Here is a 22941-nt window from a genome sequence, read left to right as displayed (position 1 = left end):
CCGGCGTTTCATTTCCTAACCAATGTGTCAATCATCATTTGAATCAGTCACTATTGGCTAAAGTTATTCAGAGTTAAAGGGGGCGGATCCTTTTTATCATTTACAGGCTGGCATAGGCTAAAGGGGCGAAACAAAGCCTGCAATTGGCCGAAAAAGATGAATGTGAATCACACGTTGGGTTGCACTACGGCTTAGAGAAAACATTTTTTACTATTCTGTATTTGTAAATATTTTACTCTCCTGGATTTACTACACTCACGGTTGTAAGAAGACCACGGTTACGTATCATTATTGAACGTGATGGCTGCAAGAGAACTTAGGTGAGCTATGCGGTTTTATATTTTCCCGGTATCTTGTTTTAGAACGATCTTGATGTTTCTGTGATGAGTCAATTTTTAAACTCAATTCAATTCAAAGTGTTTATTGTCATATGCACAGTAAAGAACCCCGTTTCCCTGCACAATACAATTCTTACTTTGCTGTCCACACAGTTGCCAGCAAAAAAGAAAATGGAAACTAAGAAATGTTTGGCATTTCTTGAATCCCAAGACTTTAACCTTCCGAATGATATTTGGAACGATGCATTTGAGTGATTGGTTTCATCATACAGACACTGTTTCCGTACATGTCTGAGACACGTATTTGCCTCTTTGCAAGCTTTGGGAATGTTAAGGGGGTAATAAGTTGGACTGAACTATCTGACTGTTTTGTCGACATTCCCATTGTAGCGCCTTATCATCCGGTGCGCCTTATATATGTCAAAAATAGGACCAAAAACTATTTTTTGGGGGTGCGCCCTATAACCCGGTGCGCCTTATAGTGTGGAAAATACGGTACTTTTGGAATACTCCAATACCAAATATGCTAATAAAAGACAAAAGAAACTAAATATGAATACAATGACTACATTTTGTGCAGGCTTGGGGAGTAACGGAATACATTGAACAGCAAAAATGATGTTGTCAAGTTGTTTGGATTTATTTTCATTTTGTTTCTGTCGCATTTTATGTTCGTTTTGCCGGAGATCAAAGACATCAAAGCCAGGAGAGAAAGCTTACCACGTGTTGTGAGTCATAATTTTATTCATAGTTAGTTTCTTTTGTCTTTTATTAGCATATTTGGTATTAGAGTAATCCAAAAGTAATTGAAAGTAATCAAGTTAAAGTAACCCTACCCAACCGTGGTGAAAACAATGATGGAATCGCAATTGACATTGATAAAAATGTGTCGGAGCCAACCTGAGAATGGACACGGTGGAATTTGGAATTTAAAACTTCTGAAAACTAGAATGAGTGTGCACCATTATTGGAGCATCACATGTGTTGAGACGCAAAACCATTTCCCGTTTTGGTCAAGTTATTGGAACATCAGGATGGAAACCCCAAGAATATGACAGAGGGAAAGGGAACTGGCATTTTTCACATCTAAGGTAACCTACCTGACTGCCTGTAAAGCAGGGGTGTCAAACTCATTTTAACTCAGGTGCCACACGATAGAACATTCTGTCGGGGGCCGGACTAGTAGATTAAAGAGAAAGAAAAAGAGAGATAAAGAAATAAGAGAAAGAGGGAGGGAAAAGGAGAGAGGGCAGGACAAAGAAAGAAAAAGAGAGAGAGGGAGAGTGCGTGAGAAACAAATAATAAAAAGTCATGAGAGAGGGGAAAAGAAAGGGAGAGGAAGAAAGAAATCCAAAGAGAAATAGGTAGACAGAAGGAGACAAAACAGAAAAGAAAGCGCGAAGGGTATGAAGAGAGAAAGAGAAAAGATAGAAAAGGAAAAAAGGAAGTTAGAATAAAAGAAGTTAAAAGACACAGAGAAAGAGACGAAGAGCAACAAAGGAAGAGAAAAAGAGAGACACAGAGAGAGAAAGAGACAGAGACTGAGTGGGAGAAAAGGGGTGGAAAAGAAAGAGAGAGAGAGAGAGAGAGAGAGAGAGAGAGAGAGAGAGAGAGAGAGAGAGAGAGAGAGAGAGAGAGAGAGAGAGAGAGAGAGAGAGAGAGAGAGAGAGAGAGAGAGAGAGAGAGAGAGAGAGAGAGAGAGAGAGAGAGAGAGAGAGAAATAAAGTGTCTTTGTGAGAGGCACCTGGCATTGGCAACATCAAGTTGACATATTTCAACCTGCAGCTTGTTTTTCTCTTGCGCTTCTCTGAGTGTTGTCTTGTGGGCCGGATTCAATCCCTCAGCGGGCCTGATCTGGCCCGTGGGCCGCCTGTTTGACACATGTGCTGTAAAGTATAGTGGTCATATACCAACTCCTTCCCTCTTTTCTTTGGTGGACAGACAAAACAATCTGCTTTGCTGCCTCAGGAACTGGACAACTTCCTGTGGTTGACTGAATAAGGAATTCTGGTGTCTACCAGAAGATCCTGAGGGTGACTTCAGCCAACAGTTCTTGCCCTCAAACACAAGCGCTTTTAGTGTCAGAACCCGAACAGACAGAGGACCCAGAAGCGTAATGTTTTCACACAAGCTTTATTTTACGGGAATAGGGAAGTCATGCGAGGGATTTGGCGATCGCTGGGCAGAAGATGTGAGAGAGAAGTCAGGCGCGGGAAAACAGGAAGTCAGAGGCAGACGAGATCGATATCGGACAGGATAGACGGGTACCAGATACAGGATACACGAGGAGATACCGGACAGGAGGGAACAGACGGGATCGATACCGGATCCTGGAGCAAGATACTGGACAGGACGAGACAGACGGGATCAATACCGGATACTAGATACTGGAGCAAGACGGGACAGATGGGATTGATACCGGTTTCTTCCCGCTCCTTTGACTTTCCTAAGTGAATTGATGAATTTCTTTTCAATGTAACAAGCTGCTAAAATACTCACTATTGCCATGCTTTGCAGTTTATTTGTCTGAAGATTCGTTCGATGCTGTCCCAATCAGATGCAGAGGTTTTAATTCATGCGTTTATTACTTCTCGGCTTGATTACTGTAATGTATTGCTTTCTGGTCTCCCGATGTCTAGCATTAAAAGTTTGCAGCTGGTTCAGAATGCGGCAGCTAGACTTTTGACTAAGTCCAAAAAGTTTGAGCACATTACTCCTGTATCTGCCAACTTGCACTGGCTCCCAGTCCACTTAAGGTGTGACTTTAAGGTTCTCTTATTAACATATAAATGTTTGCATGGGCTTGCACCCTCTTATCTCTCTGATTTGATTTCCCCCTATGTTCCTGCACGGAGTCTGCGCTCGGAAAATGCCGGTCTACTTGTGACTCCGAGAGCCAAGAAGTCTGCGGACTCGAGAGCGTTCTCCATCCGGGCCCCGGTGTTAGGGAACGCCCTGCCTCCGGAGATAAGATTTGCAACCTCAACGGAAGTTTTCAAATCGAGGCTTAAGACACACTTCTATTCCAAAGCTTATAATTGATGCCCACCTCATATTCTGTATTGTCCTGTCTTTTTCCGACTGCCTGCCTGGCTGATACGAAGGAGAAGGACGATTTGAGATGAGTCAGCTGACCAGTGTCTGACCTGCAGCATGTCAACCCCTGCATTTACTAGCTGGTAGAGATGGGAAGCAGCGTCGTGGCCGTCATAGACTTTCTGGACTGGTTTGCAGGCTGGGGGCGTCGTTGGTATCATGCTCTTTCCGGACATCTTCAACATCTCACCTAGTGTTTACTATTCTGTGTACAGTAATGCTAATTGTAATTCACCCTGGTCAGTCCTGGTAGGGGGATTACCACATGTGAGGTCCTTTGTCAAGGTTTCATTTTTTTCCCTCACACTAAGGTTTTTGAGTTGTTCCTTGCCCGCATGCTGGTTTAAGATCAGGTAATTGTGCAATTTATTAATTGTAATCCTGTGCAGTCCTTTGACACATTTGTTGTAATTAAGGGCTGTATAAATAAATGTGACTTGACTTGACTTGACTGACAGCATACAACAGCCTCGCACAGTTGCAGCCCTAAGCCACCGGCCCCCATGATGGCATTCTCTGTGTGTTGTCTGCTGCAGAACCCAATGCATTGCACAATGAAAATCCACAAAGTATCAAAACAGGAAAACGTAAACTACAATACAGCAAGGGATTACTATATTGTAAACCCCGACATGATGTTGCTTGGGACATACACTAGTTTTGGAGGTCCCTAAGCTAACGTAGTTTCTTGATTTGATCACACATGCAAATGCAACGATTAGCAAGGAGTGTTGCCAAATTGGAGATAAGCATGTCCTTAAAACGACCATATGCAAAAAGAGCGATAATGGATGATTATGGTCTTATCAATCCCCATGCTGTAATGGGTACAGACTAAGATCAATGTCACTAATTTCTTCTTTATTTATTCACTTTCCAATCTTTCCCTTCCTCACGTGAGACCAACGAGAGGAGGCGTTGAGGACATTAGGTGACCTTCCTAGTTTGTTTGTTATACACGAGTCTGGCAAACCATTTTGTTTTCTTCTTCCAGCCTTCAGAAAACCCGGCTGTCTTTATCGCTCCACGGGATCAGCAATTGTTCACGGACAGTCTCTCAGTAATGCATCCTTACCGGTATCTCTTCAGTGGACCGCTCTGTGCTTTGCAAATGTAAGGTACAATGAGAGAATACGAGAGGAGGATAGAGGTGACTTGGTTGCATTTCAAGTAACTTCCTACGTTCAAACAGGGTATGTACTATGAAAACTACGAAAGGCGGCTTGAGAAGTAAATCATACTCGCTCCTACATATAACGTCATACTCAAACAAGCACAACTGTACTTTCATATAGGCACAGTCATACCTATGTACAAACACTACTATACTGTTCCATAAACACTGCCCAACTGCCTCACACATACTATTATACTCTCATACCCACACTACTGTACTTTCTCACACATACACTACTATACTCGCACATACTACTATACTGTCATATACACGCATACAAAGTCTCTCACACATGTAGCGTGCATAGTCGTGTGTGCATAAGAGTGCAGTAGTTTACAGTATAAAAATACACTCTCAATCATACGACTACTATTATACTATTATACACTAATTTACACGGGTTATATTCATAGCAAATGTATGAGAGAATTCATTAATGAATGGCTTTCTGAGCAGATGGCAACAGATCGCATAGTACAATCAGACAAAGTGTTACCGGAAGCTGGGGATTTAAATGTACAGGGTGCGCCAATCAGCTGTCCTGGCTGTTGGCGCCAAATCCTGAACACAGGTGTTCCCGATCCGGGTGATTGTGACATTAGTATACAGTAAACTAACGTATTCTCATGCACACACTACTATAGAATAGAATAGAAAATAATATTCCTTTATTGTCATTGTTACAAAATGGGTTGAACATATTGTGCCAACGAAATTGGACGTGGCACTCCAAGTTCACATTTAACAGTGAGAATAAAATAAAACAAAGAAGATAAAGGAAGAGAAAAGTAAGAGAGTATAGTACTGTGCATGGGAGTATAGTAGTGTTTGTGATCATAAATAAACTTGTGGTTAACATTACGCATCTGGGTCCTACTTCCGTTCTGGTCGTGATAGATAGAATATATTTGTGTGTGTATGAAAGTATTGTAAGATTGTCAATGAGAGTATAGTAGTTTATGTGTGACAGCATAATAGTGTGTACTAAACTCTCTCACACATACTACTGTACTTTCGTGATGGGGGGGTGAGGGTCAAACAGAGTTGCTGGATACGACAGGAATGTTTGATGTTTGATCTTTCATTACACATTACACATAGTCCAGTGTTTTTCCGAATAGTGAGAATAAAAGAAAACAAAGAAGATAAAGGAAGAGAAAAGTAAGAGAGTATAGTACTGTGCATGGGAGTATAGTAGTGTTTGTGATCAGTTGTGCATGTGTGAAAGTACATGAGAGAGCAAGTATGAGTGACTTCTCGAATGGCCTCTACTACAAAACAACAGACATGTGTAAGATGTTGCTGTTATTCTCCAATATTTCTTACCGGCAATTACCAGCATCAAGGTTACAATGTCGACCATTTCTTTAGAGCAGATAACATGACTCACCAACTCAGTTCAAAAGTACAGTTTTAATCTTTCGGCAACTTAGAAATTATGCAGCAAAATATGGAAAAACATTTGGACCCCCTTCCTGTTCTGAGCGCCTCATAGGTGTCGTAGCACGGACTTAATTGGATGAATTTCTCTGGCGACGAGGAAGTGTACCTCCAGGCACAGATAAAAGACTTCTAAACTCTGTTTTGTGCAGCTTGCAGATGAAAGGCCGGAGAAGACAGGAGCTTGTCAAAAAGACGCGGCGCCTGGCAGGTGTGAAGCGGACCAGAAGAACGACAGGTTATCCTCGGCACCGCTGTATGAGAAATCGAATTGCGTCAAATCCTGAGGTCTTGTTCTTGCCTCTGTTTTCACCCGCTCCGCAACTGTTACATTAATTACAAACAGGGGAGAATTGCACTGTTGTTCACAGAGTCAGAATCAGAAAAATACTACGATATAACAAATGATATTTAGAAAAATATTAGATTCAGATTCAGATTCAGATTCAGATTTACTTTATTGTCATTCGTGTACACGTGTATACAGAACGAAATGTCGATACATCTGACCCGCACAGTTTCTTTGAGCGTCAGCCAGGATAGATAAGATTAACCATGTCTTCGTCAGAATTTTGGCGCAGCAGTTCGTCATCTCGCGGTTCGATGCCTCTTCCAGTTGTTAAATGGTCCAGTTTATTGTCCAGAGAGCGAATGTTAGAGGGGTTAGCCTTTAGCCTAGCTGTTAGCCCGGCCCGCTTCGTCGAGGAGTTAGCCTTTAGCCTAGCTGTTAGCCCGGCCCGCTTCTTCGTCACGCCGCTGTCTTGCCACTCTGCTTCGCTGCTTTGTAGGCCGCTGGTCTTGTAGGTCTTGTTGACATAGCAGTCCGTGGCTAATAAACACTCCCGAGTGGTCGTAGCACCGAGCGCTTGATGTCGAGTGGTCGTAGCACCGAGGAGTGGCCAACACTGTCCTCGAGACTTATTGCACTTAGAATTGGGATATTGCTCTTAAAATTGTGCTCCAAAACTGTGGTTCACTGTGTTGGAAGGTCTGGGGAAGAAGCTATCCCTCAGTCTGTTCATTCAGGCCTTGTGGGATCTCAAATTTTGTTTTGTACTAAAAAATAAACATTTCATAAAATAATATGCTCTATCAAGATGAAAAAAAGTTTAACTTACTTTTGGAAGATAAGCTTCAAGAGGTCCTCCTCCGTGTTAGAGAGTGGCCGAAAAAAAGCGATCCAACCATTTTTCTCAACCGCATCAAGCTTTTTTATTCCACTTTCATTTGAAATGAAACGGCTCACCTCTTCTTTACACTTTACACCTACCGTATTGAATGGATGCCTGAGATATTAAACAATAAAAACGTCAACGTTCTTAGCGCGCCTGAGATAGTATAGACATAGACAATATAGAATGTTTACACACGAACTAGGAAGAGGAAGCGGACTTTTTTACTTCCGGATGGATGCTGGGTGACCTCTCACAGCGCCACATGCTGGTAGTGGCGGAAAGAAGCATTTCAGTAATTCCTGTACCTGAAAAAAGGTGCACACAATACAGAATCTAACTTACACCAATGTCCGGATATTTTTCTCCATCCCGAATTTTTTTTTCGCATCTACCGCTTTACGTAAGTCTTATGGTCATAAGTAGGGGAGCATCTGTATAAGGTAGATAATGAGACGCTTTATAAGCTAGTAATATTTTTTATTATAATCGGTGCCATTTGTAACTCGCTGCATATGCTAATGGCAAGAATGGAAAATCGGCCTCCATTGTTGCTTCTTTCATTCTTCTAAAAAAAAACATTCAATAGCGCACGACTTCATTTCATCTGTCGACTCTTTAATGAAATAGATTTTGGTTCAATTGCTCTCTCATTTTCATACCAAACGGCATATCAATAATTGAGCTCGTGTTTAATTTTGAGGGATGAGCTACGAAGAATGGCAGAAATTGGCCATGGCCACGCTAGCAGCAAAGCATCTGTCAGCAATTGGAACCGAAAAAACGTAAAGATTGGTTAGAAACGAAACAAGGGAATCATTTACTCAAGGAGGCATTGAGGGGTTGGGTTGAGAACCGAACCAAGCTCAATTTCCTCTAGTTTGGTGTGTTAATAGACAAAGGTTTGCGGCGCTCTTTTATCTGTTCAATTTGCAACAAATAGTAAAATTATGATGCAGGACTTATCCACCTCGCTGCACATTTTTCCGGAGTAGATTTAAACTGTCTTGTCACATTTTAGTCAAGTAGAAACCGTGTTTGCTGCAAGACTAATCAGTATGCGTATGCTGTTTGTTACTTTCTTCCTTACTACGGGGTGGCCCTTCAACCAAATCAAAGTTCAAAAGTCATGTTCATTTGTGACGCCCTTAATCACAAAGAGTCTCAAAGGGCTGCACAGACCACAGACTAGTACAGAAGACAAACTAATATTACACCATCCCCTGATCTCAAACCTACATAAGGGCAAGGAAAAACTCAAAAACCTCAGCATAGGTTATATTACATTTGTCAATGTTCAGAGCAGTTTTTGAGAACAAGTCACGGCATTTAGATGGACCAATAACTAACATTTCGGTCTTTTCAGGTCAAACCATTTGATTCCGATTCGTTATATTTTCTTTACCTAAGTTTGCAATAAAGTCAAGGTCAAATGGATGGAGGGCTGAACAAAAATTTGGCTACAAGTTGAAGGCCAGACTGAAATAATGTTGGTTTTTTTCTCAAATGAAAAGATTATACTTTAGTAGACACACAAAATAAACAGTATAGAAATACTTTAAAAATATATTTCTAACTCAACTGTAATATAAGAGACAAGAGATCCAGACCAAAAAAGCAGCAATGTAACAAAAATACAATGATAACAACGTCAACATGACAACTTCGATACCTTCTTTTGCGTAACATTTTGATAATAATGTCCCCAATGCAAATAAAGTGTTAATTGTCTCTCAATGGCTCTGTTGACATAAAGGCAATGGATGTACAGTTTTTGTTAAAAAACAGTAACATGTTTACATTTTTGTTGTTGTTCTTTGCTGGGCGAGCTCTTTCTTATATTTATGCAAATGTGTGGTGTTGCCAAAGTATCAGACCAATTCACCAAATAAAGTAGACTTGGCATTGTCCTCTTCTGTACGAACTGGCTATGCTGGTGAAAAACATCAAAGCGTAAAGGGAATGCAGTTTACTGTATTTTACGGAAACGTGGCTCACGTCTAGCATCCCGGACGCTGACGTGGAGCTACCCGGAGCTACCCGGAGCTACCCGGCTTCAGCGCTGTCAGGGCAGACAGAGACACAAAAGCCTGCGGGAAGCAGAGAGGAGGCGGACTCACTATCTACGTGGACACGAGGTGGTGTAACCCTGGGCACAAAGATATCCATCTGCTGCTCCATCTGACGTCAAACTTTTGGCCTAGAGTGTGACGTCATCCACTCCGCTGTTGCTGAACTACAATCACAGCACCCCGAGGCCATCCTGTTAATCTTTTAATAATCAACACAAGGATACTGCTGGAAGTATGAATTCGCCTACGGGGATGAATAAAGTATCTATCTATTTATCTATCCATCTATCTCTATCTAGTAGCGATAATATCGATATTTTGATAGATCTGCCCTCCCGTATTCAACAGTAAAAGCATCGGAAATAACAGCCTGCATTAAATGTGTCAACGGAGTGCCAACAGTAATAGTGAGTGCAGGGATTTATTTTCCAACTCGCGCTTGACAGGCATTCTCAACATAGATTTACTGAGGTGCAAATTAGCATTGATGGTTCCTACTCATATTAAATAAAATATGTCACATCAAGTTAGCAAATCGTAAATGTTGCGTGAGAATAAAGGAGCAGTACATCCGTCTGTTTTTTTTTAGCTCTTCAATCATTCCTTTGAAATAGATCCACTTGGCATATCTTACCATCTACTTTATTACTTGGATCCAAATCAGTTGTAATTAAACTCTTTTCAATGGCTTCAGTTTTACACGCATTAATTTTTTATACAGTCCCTTGCAAAAGTATTGGTGCCCCATTATTTTTTTATCATATTGACAAAAATAAAAAACTCGAATATTTTCTAAGAATCAACAACATGTGATTCACAATCGTATTTTTTTAATACAATCAACATTTTATGTTGTGCTAACAAAATAAAATTTAAAAAGTATAGGTTGCAAAAATATCGCCCCCCTCCTGAGTTAACACTTTGTACAGCCTTTTCTTTCAAGGCTTTTAGGATATGACTTGTAGAGTAATTGCTTTATATCATCTTTATTTCATTTAGAATCTAATTAGAGGGTTACCAGCAGATAGTGCTCACGGTTTCCCACCAGAATAAATTCGACATAGCCTCATATTGTGTGTAGCATTCAAATTGCAGGAAGCAATACTCTAAACACATTTTATGGAGAGACACACAAATAAATAATGCATACAGTTGATACTAACAAACTACATTTTATTTACATGACACGTAAAATTGAATCAGACGAGAGAATAAAAAGGACTCTGTCGACAAAAGCCCTTGTGGTCTTAGAAAAACGGGAACAGAGAAAGAAATACTGTAGCAGTAATGAAATAAATGATCCATAAACCCGGTTAAGATAACCAAGTAATATAATGATCAGGAATTATTTTCATAGCACCAGGCCAGCACCAAACGGTTTGTTGTGAAATCCTTTCTTGCCCAACTTTGGGTTAAAAAAGGAGGACGTGGTGGGAAGGAAAAAGGTGGGAGGAAGGCTCCATGGCGGGGAAAAAAACCCTCTTCAGAAAGGTCTCTATCCCATTTTGTCACATTCCTCAGCCGAGGGATAGGGAAAAGGAGAACCATGGCTTGGTTTTGCCTAAGGTAACACTCAGGAGGTAGAGCGCTCGTCTTGGGATCAAGGGATCCCAGTTCGAATCCCGGCTTGTCCGTGTTACATGTCGATGTGTTCTTGGGTAAGACACTGAACCCCTAATATCCCCAATAAGCAGGTTAGCGCCTTACATGTGCAAGGCCGCTATTGGGAAATGTGGAGCACATTGTAAAGCGCATTATTGACTTGAAAAGCGCTATATAAAAGCAGATCATTTCATTTCATGTTTCCTGGGTGGGGGAGACAAGGCTTCGGCTTTCGGCCTTTAGGCAGCCTAGGCCCGCCTACTCGCTTCTGCGCCACATTTTTCATATCTTTCCACAACTGCTCTCTAGAATTGAGGCCTGGACTTTGACTTTGCTATTCTAAGACCTGTATAATGTTAGTTTCAAACAATTTTATTGTAGATTTTGTTTTGTCTTTAGGGCCGTTGTCCTGTTGGAAGGTCTCTTGCTGACTCCAACCAGATTGTCTGCTAGAATGGCCCTGTATTCGGCGATATCCATCTTCCCATCAACTCTAACAGCCCCTGCTGAAGAAAAGCAACGCCAGAGAATGATGCTGCCACCACCATGTTTGACAGTAGGGATGGTGTTTCCAGGGTGATGTGAATTGTTACTCTCACGCCAAACGTAACGCTTTGCGTTCAGTTACAGGTTCATTTTTAGTCCCATCTGACTAGAGCACCTTCTTCCACATGTTACTTATCGCTTCTTGCAAATGCCAAACAGGCCTTTTTATAATATTCTTTCAGAAAGGGCTTTCCTCTGGCCACACTTCCATAAAGTTCAGACGGATTATGGCTAATATTTGTTTTATGCACATTATCCCACCTCAGCTGTGTATGCCTGCAGATCATCCGATGTGATTATGTGTCTTCTGGTTTCTTCTTTAGTGTTCTCCTTGTTTGGGTCGATGTTTAGAGGGATACAGGATTCCTTGAAAAGTCTTTAAAAGAATTGAATTCATTCTTCTAAAAATAAGGCCTTAATTGGCATTAGCATTTCTAAAAAACAATTTTCAACTATTAAAAATGTAAACATGTTCATAAGATTTAAATTGGTTTGAACTAAAAAGATTTAGTAACAGTTATCAATTACCTTTTTTCAAAAATTCACTGATTTATTTTCGCGGCATCATCGCCAAAAATAACGGAACCATCAAAACGGTAATGTGGTTTCAGTCGGGCTTTCCAGACCAGTGATTAAGGGCTATACAAATAAACATGACTTGACTTGACTTAAGTCTACCCAAAATATAATTTTTCGCCATGGCTAAGCTTTCTACCAGGTAATGTATATGAGGCACAATCTGTTTCGTGAAGGAAATATTTGAGTTTATTTTTGTTTTGTGTGTTTCAATTGTTAGGTTTTTTTTTGTCGACTTGGTCTTAAATATGATTTCAACAGGTATTAAAAAAAAGTATCTAAAAGTCCAGTGAATTAAACTTGCCTTAAGCTGTACGGACCCTGAGGACAGACAAATCTTGGTACGTTTGAGAATATTGTTCACCCAGTGCTCCGGGAGATGTATAAATGTTGCGAAATCTTCATTTATCCCAATTATGCTTTGAACTATTCCAAAACTTCATCCTGGACCAACCTATTGTGTTTTTTGGTCCTAAAATTGTTGTCATAATGCATCATAGCACTGTATTTATAGGTGCATTTGAACTGAGACCTATGGAACACACATGCACCCTGTTTGCCATTTAAGTCGACATTGGATCATTTAGATTTCATCGGGGAACTTCTGGACTCAACTACTTTTCATTTTTTGTTGTTGTAAAAAAGTAATAAAATGGTTAGCGCATGTGCGGCACAGTTGAACCTCCTGCGTGGGTTCAAATCCAGCTCCAGACTTCCTGTGCGGAGTTTGTATGTTCTCCCCGTGCTTGCGTGGATTTCCTCCGGGCACTCCGGTTTCCTCCCACATTCCAAAAACATGCATTTCAGGTGAATTGGCCGGTCCAAATTGTCCCTAGGTGTGAATGAGCGAGCGAGTTGTCTGTCCCTGTGTGCCCTGCGATTGGCTGGCAACCAGTTGTCCCCTGCCCACTGCCCGATGATTGCTGGGATGAGCTCCAGCACCCCCGCGACCCTACTGAGGATAAGCGGTGCAGCTAATGAGATGAGATGAATATGGTTGCACTTCACGATTGTGTCCCAATTGTTGTTGATTTGTAGAAAATGTTGTCAGGTTTTTTTGGCTTTAAGTTTAAAGCCTGAAATGTGGCAAAATGACAAAAAGTTCTCAGGGAACCAAATCTTTCGCAAGGCACTCTAATTTTATCACAAGTCTTCATTTTATTCCAATCATTTTCATCCATTACCATAGATCTCATTACTTAGATCCCAATCAGACTCAATGGTATTCCTTTCAGATGACTTCTTTGTTGAATTGTATGACTTCGTTTTAAAAACCCGGAAAAGGAGAAACCGGGCTTTGCGTCACTCTCAATTTTGCTCTCGACCTGACAATGACCAAGTTCTGATAAGGTCAGCCGGGCTTACCCTGTCACTGTGGCCTTTTTCTCCCACCTTATAACTTCTGTCTCCATCTGTCTTCATCACCCCAGCCATTGAATTCTCGCCTGGATGAAGTGATCATTAATACGATTTGACGGTCCTCTAATGAGACTGAAATAGATTTCATGTCTCTGCTGTTCCGAATATGGGTGGTAAACAAATGATTCTAACAAACAATTTATTGACCGATTGAATTAAAGAGTAGCGCTTGTGCGGCACAGTTCATGTCATGGGAACCTGTCGTGGGTTCAAATCCAGCTCCAGACTTCTTGTGCGGAGTTTGTATGTTCTCCCCGTGCTCGCGTGGGTTTCCTCCGGGCACTCCGGTTTCCTCCCACGTTCCAAAAACATGCATTTCAGGTGAATTGGCCGGTCCAAATTGTCTATAGGTGTGAATGAGCGAATGAGTTGTCTGTCCCTGTGTGCCCTGCAATTGGCTGGCAACCAGTTCAGGGTGTCCCCTGCCCACTGTCCGGAGATGGCTGGGATGGGCTCCAGCCCCCCCGCGACCCTAATGAGGATAAGCAGTACGGCTAATGAGATGAGATGAGATTAATTAAAGAGCCGAGTTTATACTTTTCAAAATTCGTCTCGCCTTTTTGAAGTACCGTATACGTTTTTATGAAATTAAATGATCTGCATTTATATAGCGTTTTTTTTCAAGTCAATGAAGACTTCCCAAAGCGCTTTACAATATGCTTCACATTTACCCATTCACACACACACTCACACACCAATAGCGGCCGTGCAGCCATGCAAGACCGCAGGTTGGCATTAGGGGTTCAGTGTCTTACCCAAGGACACTTCGACATGTAACACGGAGGAGCCGGGATTCGAACTGCGATCTCTTGATCCCAAGACGAGCGTTCTACCTCCTGAGCTACTGCCGCCTTTTTAGATCGTTATGTCAGGAAAATGGATGAAAAAAATGGTTTAGTTATTCTGAAGGGTGGCTACACACTCTTTAAGTGAATTATTTTTACCGTTTTTGATAGTTCAATATACTTTGATCAAAACACACACAAACTCTTGGATTTATAGACTTTTCTTTTACTAATCATCTGCTGAAGAAGCTTGAATAGAACAGATATCAATAATAAGAATATAAAACAAAGACAACTAGAAGTTGAGAACTTAAACTAGCCCCATTTGGAGAGACAAGAATGTTGGCTTGATTTTTATGTTATTGTATTTTGACAGAGTTCCCCCTTTTAGGTCACACCAATACATACCTGTCAAGATCCAGGGCTCCATGCCCTTACAAAATGCTGTATTTTCCCTTACAAAATACAAAATAATCTCCATCTCATCTCATTAGCTGCACCGCTTATCCTCAGTAGGGTCGCGGGGGTGCTGGAGCCCATCCCAGCAATCATCGGGCAGTGGGCAGGGGACACCTTGAACTGGTTGCCAGCCAATCGCTGGGCACACAGGGACAGACAACGCTTGAAACAACAGTGAGCAACCATAATCACAAGTGTGGCAAGATAATTAATTATCAAACATGTCCAAAACATGACATCACGTTACATTTTGCTGAGTTTCCGGCAATGCAAAAAATGTTTTCACTTTTGAATGAATTGACTCATGTATTATTGCAAAGGTTGTACGGCCTACAAACGTCATTTGTTTTTACAACAATTCTTTCACAAGATATCCATTTCTTTTTATTTCCTGATATATTTTGTCGCATAATATTAACATTTTGGGGGGCTTATTTAGTCGGTTATAAGATACAGAACTGTGCTTAATCACATTTTTTAGTGGAAATACAATGTTGGCAACAAGATTCACTTGATATCATTGGAAATTATTTGAATGCAACACAAACGTTTTCTTCTTTTTTCCGTGTTTTTTTTTCTACTTTTTTTTTTAATTCGTTTAAAAAAAATCTCATTGTGTTTTATTTTTCCGAGCTGTTACTTTTTTCTTTTTGTTCTCTATTTACTTTTTTACTACATTTCTTTCTTTTCTTTTTTTATGGCTTTTTTCTAAAGTTTTCCTTCTTTTTCTCTTCCTTTTGTTTTTTTTTTTCTCAGCTTTTCACTACTTTTTAATTTTGGTATTTTTTTCTTTTTTGTTCTATTCCCTCCTTTTTTAAGTCAATTTGTGCATAATTTTACTTAATATTTGGTCATGTTGGGATTAAAGCAAAAACAACCTGAAGAGCCGTTTAGGACCCGAAAGAGCCGGTTCCTTTTTAGTGAGCCGAGCCGAAGAAGCCGGTTCTCTACATAATTTACTAACTTTACTCAACTTCGTTCGACTTCAAAATACCGCATTTAGGACACAACGTCAGGGGAACCCGTGTATTTTTACCTTCATGCACTGTAACTTTGACTTAAGTCGCTTCTAATAAGTAATTTTGAGCCCTGATTTTTGTGCGCTGGCTATATTTTCTTGTGCGCTGAGAATGTGCTTAGAGGAAACACTGCATGTCAGGTGAATTATCCAGTTCAAATTGTCCCTAGGTGTGAATGAGCAAGTGAGTGGTCTCTCTCTGTGTGCCCTGCTGGGATGGGCTCCAGCACCCCCGTGACCCTACTGATGATAAGCGGTGCAGATAATGGTTGGATGGAGTAACTTAGCAACAGTGTAGTAACGACAGTTCTGTTTCTAAATTGTAGTAATTATATTCAAGGATTTGTCCCAACACTGCATGTAAGATGGAATAATGAGAATGTTTCTTTTCCAAAATGTGTTTAAAAAGTATGAGGTGCCAGGCTCACACACCTTTGATATTAAAAAGCATTTAAAAAATATCATCTTCAGCTTCCCGACATTTTCTCTGCTGACATATGCAGCAAAGTCTCCTTGCCCTTAAATTAAAGGGATTCAAATCCCCGATAAGCGTCCCGGTATCTTCTCGTCTAGCGGTCTTATCTTCTAGCCCCTCCACTTCAAGACAGGTCAATGAATCATCCCTATGATACCCGATAGCAGCTCCCCTATCAAAATGTGCAATATACGTAACCGAGATCAAATTGTTTTTTTTCCCAGTTTTGCAGACTTTTATCTTCATTACTGTAAGAACATTGGAGGAGCATGGATGTAGACTGGTTGACTTTATCACTCACTCTACAGAATTATGTCCATCCATCTAAAGAGGAATTAGCTATCACAAGCCCACAGGGAGCCGTTATGGAGTCTTGTCGGCGTGAATGGCTTAACCCGAGTCGCTTCATGTTTGCCATTGACGAGAAATCGGAAGCTCACGGAAAGACAATGCCAAGGCTGGCTGAGAATTAACCGCATTTGGGTTTCTAGCACATTTAACACAGTTTTCTTGAACACGTTTCCTGCAAAAATGAATATCCATTTGTGTGGAAAGATGATGAACCAACCTCTCCATAGTCAGGAATGATCACAACTCTGCATCCTTTGTTCTGTATGAGAGTGGCCCCCATTTTTGATCTGGAAATGTGTCAATTGTGTTTTAACTAGGCTACTATTTACCACTCCACAGTTTTATGTTACTGTTCTGGACTTATAGCAAGGACTCATGAATTTTACCTCATTCAATGCCGGATTATTCTCTCGAATAGGAACCTGCCAATTTGAGTCATTTTTGAAGACCTACAGAAAATATGGAACTGTAATAATATAGGCATGGGAAGCTTAAACCCTCATATTTTATTTTTTATTCTTTGTTATTGTATGTGTTTGTCTTGCTGTCGGTCACCCTTCTTGAGGGATATGACCAAGGTAGGTAGGCAGGTAGGTAGGTGGGTGGGTAGGTAGGTAGGTAGGTAGGTAGGTAGGTAGGTAGGTAGGTAGGTAGGTAGGTAGGTAGGTAGGTAGGTAGGTATGTAAGTGGGTGAGTGGGTGGTTAGGTAGGTAGGTAGGTAGGTAGGTAGGTAGGTAGGTAGGTAGGTAGGTAGGTAGGTAGGTAGGTAGGGAGGGAGGGAGGGAGGTAGGTAGGTAGGTAGGTAGGTAGGTAGGTAGGTAGGTAGGTAGGTATGTAAGTGGGTGGTTAGGTAGGTAGGTAGGTAGGTAGGTAGGTAGGTAGGGAGGTAGGTAGGGAGGTAGGTAGGTAGGTATGTAAGTGGGTGAGTGGGTGGTTAGGTAGGTAGGTAGGTAGGTAGGTAGGTAGGTAGGTAGGTAGGTAGGTAGGTAGGTAGGTAGGTAGGTAGGTAGGTAAGTAGGTAGGTAGGTAGGTAGGTAGGTAGGTAGGTAGGTAGGTAGGTAGGTAGGTAGGTAGGTAGGTAGGTAGGTAGTTTTAACCTTTGCGATACCTCCAACATCTAAAAAATGTTTTGAGTTTTTCTTTGCCCTCATGTAGGTTCTAGACCACGGGATGATGTCATAATAGTCTGTAGCTTGTAATAGTCTGTGGTCTGTGCAGCCCTTTGAGCCTCCTTTTGCTTAAGGGCCAATCAAATAAACATGACTTGACTTGAGGTTTTTGAGGGTTTTTTTTTGCCCTCATGTAGGTTTTAGATCAGGGGATCAGGTCATAATAGTCTGTAGTTTGTAATACTCTGTGGTCTGTAAAGCCCTTTGACACTTCTTGTGATTAAGGGCCAAACAAATTAACCTGACTTGACCTCATTTTTGTTATTGCTATATTTATATTTAAATCATACTTGTGCATAATGTCACCTAATAATTCGCAATATATATATATATATATATATATATATATATATATATATATATATATATATATATATATATATATATATATATATATATATATATATATATATATATATATATATATATATATATATATATATATATATATATATTTTTTTTTTTTTTTTTTTTTTTTTTTTTTTAACCATTGTGTGTGTGTGTGTGTATTGGTCATTTGGAGCTTGGGGGGAAAAGGATATTGTATTTTTTATTTTCTTATTGTACATTTAATGTTTTAACAAAATCTTTTCAGTAACAATTATTTGGCTGATAAGTGCTACAGAAATATATTTTGATTGATTGATGTTAACAAAAATATAATAGTAGAGTGTCCACAATTGTTGTGAGAAACAGATCACAAGCCAAGTCAAGTTTGTTTGGCCCTTAATCACAAGAAGTCTCAAAGGACTGCACAGACCACAGACTATTACAGACTAAAGACTTGTATTAAACCATCCCTGATCTAAAACCTACACGAGGGCAAGGAAAAACTCAAAAACCTCAAGACAAGTCAAGCCATGTTTATTTGTGACGCCCAAAATCACAAGGAGTCTCAAAGGTCTGCACAGACCACAGATTATTGCAAACTACGCAGTATTGTGACACCAACCCCTGATCTAGAACCTACATGAGGGCAAGGGAAAACTCAAAACCTCAGTCAAGTCATGTTTAATTGTATAATCACAAAGGGCTGCACAGAGTACAGAGTACAGAGTAGTATCACACCATCCCCTGATCTATAACCTGCAAGGAAAAACTCAAAACCTCAGCATAAAAAAAATAATGATTGAAACAACAAACAACATTGTGCAACAATACTGGTATTCAAGTACTCTTTACCCTGTGCAGAAAATGCTTATCACTAGCTAGTTTTTGCAATTTTTGACAGTGTATTTTATATGAAATGAAATACTACTGCATACTTGTTTTTAAAAATTACTATGATCATATAGTTTTTTTTACCACGACTGGGGCCTAAATAATACACACTGTCCCTTCATATAGTTACCTCATATTTTACTTTTTTAAATCATAAGCCGGAAGTCATGTGAGCTGTGTCGCTTATTGAAGGTATGAAAATAATCGCAGTAACCAGGGGAAAAATGTCAGGTCATGCTTCGGGCCCCCATGCGGGATTTAACCGAAATATTACATCTCTTAAGACCCCCGCAATCGTGTTGCAATTATCGAAACCGCCAATACATACGATGTAACCGAATACACTTGTGGCTCTGACACCATAGGGCGGATTTAGAAATCGATATTGATCCAATGACTAGAAAAAAAACATAAAAGGTTTAATTAAATACCTCATTCTTGGTCAGGGATGCTGATTATTGATTGTAGAAGATTGTTGCATGCATTTTTATAACAAATAGAAGTAGTTGAATGAATTTTGTTTGAACTAATGTAACTCACGCTCAGGGTTGGGTAGGGTTACTTTAACTGGATTACTTTCAATTACTTTTGGATTACTCCAATACCAAATATGGTAGTAAAAGACAAAAGAAACTCAATATGAATAAAATGATGACTCACAACAAGTGGTAAGGTTTCTCTCCTGGCTTTGATCACTTTGATCTCCGGCAAAACATAAAATGTGACAGAAACAAAATGAAAATAAATCCAAACAGCTTGCCGACATCATTTTTGCCGTTCCATGTATTCCGTTACTGCCCAAGCCTGCACAAAATGTTGTCATTTTATTCATATTTAGTTTCTTTTGTCTTTTATTAGAATATTTGGCATTGGAGTCATCCAAAAGTAATTGAAAGTAATCAAGTTAAAGTAACCCTACCCAACCCTGCTCCTAATCTACTGTCTGCTGGATAGAGGTGTGGGCAATAGGCTCTGCATCCAATTTTGGCTTTTTGGCCTGTCAAAGTGTCCTTGGGCAAGACACTGAACCCCTAATGCCCCCGATAAGCAGGTAGGCGCCTTGCACGGCTGACTCCGCAATCGGTGTGTGAGTGTGTGTGTGAATGGGTAAAGTCTGAAGTACATTGTAAACAGGGTTGGGTAGGTTTACTTTAACTTGATTACTTTCAATTACTTTTGGATTACTCCAATACCAAATATGCTAATAAAAGACCAAAGAAACTAAATATGAATAAAATGATGACTCACAACACGTGGTAAGCTTTCTCTCCTGGCTTTGATCTCTTTGATCTCCGGCAAAACATAAAATGCGACAGAAACAAAATGAAAATAAATCCAAACAGCTTGCCAACATCATCTTTGCCGTTCCATGTATTCCGTTACTTCCCAAGCCTGCACAAAATGTAGTTATTTTATACATATTTAGTTTCTTTTGTCTTTTCTTAGCATATTTGGTATCGGAGTCATCCAAAAGTAATTGAAAGTAATCAAGTTAAAGTAACCCTACCCAACCCTGCTCACACTCTAACCCAGGGGTGGTCAACCTACATCGCCGAGCCACATGCGGCCGGTCAGGTTCTTTCATCCGTCCCGCCAAACTAAAATGGTTAAAATATAATGACAATAAATATAATAGAATAAAGTATGACTAATGAAAAAAACGTTTATATCTTTGTGCCATTTTTGTTTTCATTGTCCATTTGTGTGTCTAGAACAAAAATACTACGATAGAAGTACTATAAATTACTGCAAAAATATAAAATTTCGTGCTAAGACCTAATTATCTATTTTGATTCCATTCTGAAAAGAAAAATATTAATAGAAATACTTCAAAAATACTACTACAGAAACGTCACAACACAAACACTTCAAATACAACTACAAAATACTACCATGAAAATACTACCAAAATACTACAATGGAAATAATTCCAAACAATTCTCCAGAAATACTACAAAACTACCACATACGTATACTAGAATACAAAGTTACTGTACTACGACAGAAATATTATGACAGAAATACTACGGAATTATTATATCAGAATGTTAAAAGGTAATGGTAAACGGTCTGCATTTATATAAAGCGTTTCAAGTTACTGAAAACCTCCCAAAGTACTTTACAATGTACACTACAAAAAGACAACTACAGTAATATGGCAAAAATGCTAAAGAAATATGACAAAAATACTGCTATGGAAATACTACAAAAATACGACTAAAATACGTGTCTGTGCAGCCTTTTGAGACCCTTTGTGATTAAGGGTGTCACAAATAAACATGACTTGCTTTGGAAATACATCAATTATACTTCTACTGAAATACTAAAATAATACCAATACGTCCATCCATCTATTATCCGTACGGCTTATAATCAGTAGGGTCGCGGGGGTGCTGGAGCCCATCCCAGCAATCCTCAGACAGTGGGCAGGGGACACCCTGAACTTGTTGCCAGCCAGAGCACAGAGACAGACATTTCACTCGCTCATTCACACTTAGGAACAACTGGGACCAGCCAATTACCCTGACATGGAACCCACAGAGGCACGGGGAGAACATGCAAACTCCACACGATGAGGCTGGTAGCTAGATTTGATCGTTATGACCTCAGAACAGTGGCACGGATGCGCCAACCACTAAGCCGCCCGCCGCCCATATACTAATATATTATACTATATTACAAAAACTACTAGAGAAGTGTTGCTACAAAAGACTACTACAAGAGGTTTACAACAGAAATACTGCAAATTACACCTGTAGCGATATTACAAAAATTCTCCTATGGATATATCACAAAAATACCACAAAAATAAAACTACAGTAACACTATACTACAAAAATACTACATAAATACTTCAGATATACAACAAACATTCTTATATGGAAATACTACAAAATACACATAGATAGTCAAAAATACTGAAAAAAAAACAATACTACAGTAATACTCCAAAATGCTAAAATCATAAAACTACTGTAATAATACAAAAATACCCCAAATTACTGCATGTATACAACAACAACAAAAAAATCTACTTTCGAAATACAACAAAGGTATTACAGAAAGACTGAAAAAATACGACAGAACAAACATTATTATACGGAAATACTACAAAATAAAACAGAGATAGTACTAAAATACTAACAAAGACAAATAGTAGTACTACAAAAACACTATAATCATAAAACTACTATAATATAACAAAAATACTACAGATATACAACAAAAACACTACTTTCGAAATCAAACAAAAGTAAGACAGAAATACTAAAAAAATAGTACTATGGAAATACTACGTACAAATCTGACTTCAGAAATACTAAAAAAAAACTCTACTGTCATGATTACCAATGTGATGCTTTGGCACCAACTGTCTCGGACTCTGATTGGCTCCCTGTCACTATTTAAACCCACTTCTTTCTGTCACCTGTTGTCAGTCCGTCTGTGAACCTCAATGTACTCTAGGCAAGCTTTTTCGACCCTGACTCCCACCTGTTTTTGCTCCCGTCTGTTTCCCGGCTTAGACCCGTTGTTTTTATCCTGACCACGTCTACTCTCCTCTCCTGGCTTTACACTTGTTTCCTATCCCAACCACGTTTTTTGCTCTCCTGTCCCGGCTACTGACCTGCTTTTTCCGTTCCCGACACCGCCATCGCTCGTCACTGAAGTCCCGCCTTCGCGTTCAGAGTGATCTGCTTCCCGCGTCCAGCGATCATCGGAATGTGGGTGCATCCCTTTCCTTTCTTCCAATAAAACTGAGAGAAACGTAACGCAAGTGGGTCCTTTCTCCGTTCTGGTCCTGACACCCTACAGTAGTACTTCAAAACTAAATAACAAATGAATTCCTGGAATTAAGCATTAACCTATCTTGCTTGTAAGTACACGTTTGATCCAGAATTTAGGTTAAGAAATGTTCTTATGGTTGAGCACCTTTATAGTCAGTATAAGTGTTTGACGTAAGGTAAACCTTTGATGACGCTACGTGCAACGCGATGTATAATAGACAAACTGAAAATCCAGGGAGA

At 39.9% G+C, this 22941-nt stretch overlaps 1 long non-coding RNA gene across 3 annotated transcripts; it reads right to left on the bottom strand.

Annotated features, from left to right (window-relative positions):
• Window positions 1–6005: 6005 nt before the first annotated feature.
• Window positions 6006–22588, bottom strand: LOC148352574 (uncharacterized). Of its 3 annotated transcripts, none has more exons than XR_015852673.1 (4): window positions 22542–22588; window positions 7422–7531; window positions 7170–7337; window positions 6006–6375 (listed from the first exon to the last, which is right to left on the bottom strand). It is a non-coding gene; the product is annotated as an uncharacterized LOC148352574 (long non-coding RNA). The 3 variants fall into 3 exon arrangements; XR_015852675.1 differs by lacking the exon at window positions 22542–22588 and adding an exon at window positions 13385–13467; XR_015852674.1 differs by lacking the exon at window positions 22542–22588 and adding an exon at window positions 9344–10098.
• Window positions 22589–22941: the final 353 nt, after the last annotated feature.

This window comes from Urocampus carinirostris, chromosome 14 (assembly GCF_059441175.1).
Source record: "Urocampus carinirostris isolate Australia breed hairy pipefish chromosome 14, RoL_Ucar_1.0, whole genome shotgun sequence".
Taxonomy (NCBI): Eukaryota; Metazoa; Chordata; class Actinopteri; order Syngnathiformes; family Syngnathidae; genus Urocampus; species Urocampus carinirostris.
The sequence above is the reverse complement of the archived record's forward strand: the minus strand, read 5'-3'. Positions and strand labels throughout refer to the sequence as shown.